We start from the raw sequence: 3,946 nt of genomic DNA, 5'->3' as shown, positions 1-3,946 counted from the left end.
AAAAGCAAGAGGGGCCGAACCCCTCCTCGCCCATTTCAAGGTCCGTCCATGATCGTAAATAACTGACACCATCGTTGATCACTGAGAGATTACTAACGGATACTGTAAAATTTCTCTTTTATTTCTTTTTATTTTTGTGGTTTGACTTTTGTGTTTGACTCAGGTTGGACCAAGATTGACCAAGGATAGAGAACGATTTCCTCCAAACAACATTATTCTCATGTTAGCCGGGGCTGGCCTATTATGGATGGGCTGGACCGGGTTCAATGGTGGTGATCCTTATGAGGCTAGCTCAGATGCTTCCTTAGCTGTCTTGAACACCCACGTTTGTGCTGCCACAAGCCTATTGACATGGCTCATCCTTGATGTTGTTTTCTTCAAAAAAAGCTTCCGTGATTGGCGCAGTTCAAGGCATGATCACCGGGCTAGTTTGCATCACTCCGGCTGCAGGTACTTCTAATTCCCATAATTATTCAAATTAGAGGTGTTAGTTTTGAATTTTGATGGGTGTGAAATCTTCCATTACATTAAAAGATTGTTTATCGTTGTGTTTTTTGTTTATTTTCATTGTGTATTCTTTCCTGGATTTTATCTTTTTTTTTAAATACGACATTGTGTTATTTTTATCAACATCATATTATGTTTTGCTCACCACTGTGTTATATTTTATGATATATTGTGTCTTTGTACCCTTCCTAAATTTATGAGTCGATATATAGATTATAGAATAAAATAACTTAACCCGTTAAAACACTAACATTGAGATTTGCTACTTCAGTAGTACAATTTATTAAGCCCATTATGTTGTCTTAATTATTTACTGTAAATTAGTTCAGGGCTTTGCATCTTTACCCATATCATTATTTGAATAACACATTTAATCATGATAGCATCACAATTTTACTTTGTATAAAATTTTTCAGGGGTGGTACAAGGATACTCGTCCATACTAATGGGACTACTTTCGGGTTCAATACCATGGTTCACTATGATGGTGGTGCACAAGCGATCCAAACTCCTCCAACAAATCGATGACAGAATGGCAGTCCTACACACGCACGCAATAGCCGGTTCTCTAGGTGGCATCCTCACCGGCCTATTCTCTGAGCCACATTTATGCGAGATATTCTACGGAGCTCCACACAAATACATGGGTTTGTTCCCAGGGTTGCACCACGGAACCCATCTAAGTGTCAGATACGGGGTTAGACAAATGGGTGTTCAACTACTAGGGATTTTATTTGTGATTGTTCTTAACGTTGTGATGACAAGCTTAGTGTGTTTGTTTGTGCAACTATTCGTGCCATTGAGAATGTCGGATGAAGATATGGAGATTGGAGACGAGGCGGCTCATGGGGAGGAGGCGTATGCGATTTGGGGTCAAGGTGAAAGGCTAGAGAACTCGAGGTATTCAAACTATAATGATATTGAGGTCCCAAGCAAGGCTGGTGGTTCGGTCGAGTTGACATGAAAAGCCTAGCTCGGTTTGGTTATGCGTGTTTAGGCTGATCGAACTTTGAACAACTTGTAAGTCGAATTTTTATCGTTAAATAAAGAATGTAACATTGTTACTCTTTCCAACGAATAATACTATGTAGTGACAGAACAACTTCATTTTGAATAAAAACTATGTTATTTCACTAATACTTTTGTTAAATAAAACATGTAAACAATGGTGTGTATTAAAGTTACACTTTTGATTCATTGAAATCATTCATTTTAGTAACTTGTATTAATAAGTTTAAGTGCTTAACCGTATAAAACGTAACTAACATTAGCTAACATTATCTAACTAGCGTGTTCTCTCTGGAAGAAGGATGTGAGTTGTAGCAAAGAAACTGAAAGTAAGATTGAGACTCGTGTTTTACTTTTATACGATTTCTGGTTACTAGTTTACTACTTATTTCGTAGGGTATAATAGTCGGATAGTTGTATTGCCGTTTGACTTGACTTGACCATAATGTCACATGTGATGGATTGTGTGTTGTTTTTATAACTAGAATGTTATAAGTCATTTTGTGTGACACTCCGTAAAACAGGCCATTTTCCGTACATTCCTTAAACATGATTTCGTTACGTTAATTCCTGGATAATTAAAATTTGTTAAGTTTAATCACAACGAGTCTAGCATAAGCCCACATGCATAACACATTGTATATGAATAGTTTGATAAATCAATTGAGTTTTCGAATTTTATCCAATAGATACGAGCGTTGGTGAGAACTTGTGTAAATGACTCGAACGTATCTAGCGAACAAGTGAGGTTTGGTTTTATATTATACGAATATATTTTGTAAAATATCAAAAATGAAAACGAATTGATTCATCGAGCGTATATTATTATTTTTAACGAACCTATTTTGTGAATTTTATCGGTACTCACACAAGTCGACCCGGCCAACACGAATGTTGGTAATAAAATATTTAATATTTGAAGAGTACAAAACAAAAGAAACAACGATAAACATAATTAATGATTATGTATTTGCATACTACATTTAATAACAATATTTGTGTTAGACTATATGTGTTTTATTTATTTAGTTATTTATTTTATTTAAAAAGAGAACTATGTCTCGTAAAACTTTGCCGACATATATATTTATATACACGAGTGAGCACTTAATACACCAATAAACTAGTGTTCGTTTATTAAAAACACCGAATAAATACGGAATATAAATACACACACCCACTCAATACATACCAAGCATTGAATCGAGTAGAGACCATGTTACATCACCCGACTAAAACCAAATCACCACCTCTTCCTAATCGACTTTTAAACACAAAATGCACTCTTAAAAATAATATATAATATGTTATACAAATAAATGTACCAAACGTATCTCCCTAGTCAAAACATGGAGACACCATATCTTTTCTTATTACTTGTACATATCTTTTCTTATGCTATTTGACTCCACATCTCATGATGGCAGTAACTCATCATCCAAGTATGTAAGATTTCAACATATATATTATCAACTCACATTACATTCTTGTGTTGTCTCTATTGGGACCCACCCCTTTTATTTGATTAGTAAACACCTTAGCTTTAACTGGTTACAAGATCTGAGTTAACTTACCACACTCACCCTCCCTCGTTTGTATTATTTGTCCCCACCCCATGTAAGTCGTAAATCACCAACCTACCATACTTTGATATTATTTTCCTTTCCATTTACAATCTACCATTCTTTATCATTATTAATATACTTTTGTCCTATATCCCCCATACTCATGTAACTGGCCTTCTCCACCACTCATTCATATTCACTTTGGAATCCAAAACACACTCAAATTTACACCCTCTGTACTCTCTTGGCACACTTTACCTTCGGCTCTATCTAAGCCAAAACACACATACTTGGTTCAAACCATCGATGCTCCAAGATCAAGCTGCTTTCTTTCAAGCGGAGTCCAAAATTGGTGGAAGCTAGCTCAAGATCTTATTCTTATCTCTAAACACATCCTATCACTAAGTGAGCTAAAGTACTCTAAACCTATCTTTATATTTTATAAACTGTGTTTATGCTAAGTTATTCACCCAAGAATCAATCTACATATTAACATGTAAAAGAATGTTTAAAAATACATAACACAAAAAAACTTGCTAAACATAAACCTTGGTTAGAGATTTTAAAGACTGCGAAATTATTGGCTAAAGTCAAGTTAAAGGTATGTTCAAATGTACTTATACATCAATAAGAATAAATGCTAAGTGTATTTTAATGGTATTTTAAGTGCTCTTAATATGGAGGTACATGCTCATAAAGTGGTGATTTTGTGGCCAGAACTTGAATAATAACCCTCAATATACTTATACATGTATCTTAGTTAAAAGATATTTTTTTTGTATACATATAAAAGTGTACATTTTAAAAGATAGATTTTATGGCACAAAACTTGGATCTATAAAGTGTTATATATATATATATATAAA

At 34.4% G+C, this 3,946-nt stretch overlaps 1 pseudogene across 1 annotated transcript; it reads left to right on the top strand.

Moving 5' to 3' along the window:
- Positions 1-163: 163 nt before the first annotated feature.
- On the top strand, positions 164-1,597 carry LOC143601072 (ammonium transporter 2 member 5 pseudogene; annotated as a pseudogene). The gene is made up of 2 exons (XR_013147590.1): positions 164-450; positions 924-1,597. The product of XR_013147590.1 is annotated as an ammonium transporter 2 member 5 pseudogene (transcript).
- The last annotated feature ends 2,349 nt before the right edge of the window (positions 1,598-3,946 follow it).

This window comes from Bidens hawaiensis, unplaced genomic scaffold, assembly GCF_021521415.1.
Source record: "Bidens hawaiensis isolate Kalapana, Puna unplaced genomic scaffold, B.hawaiensis_p1.1 tig00055315_1, whole genome shotgun sequence".
Lineage (NCBI taxonomy): Eukaryota > Viridiplantae > Streptophyta > Magnoliopsida > Asterales > Asteraceae > Bidens > Bidens hawaiensis.
The sequence above is the reverse complement of the archived record's forward strand: the minus strand, read 5'-3'. Positions and strand labels throughout refer to the sequence as shown.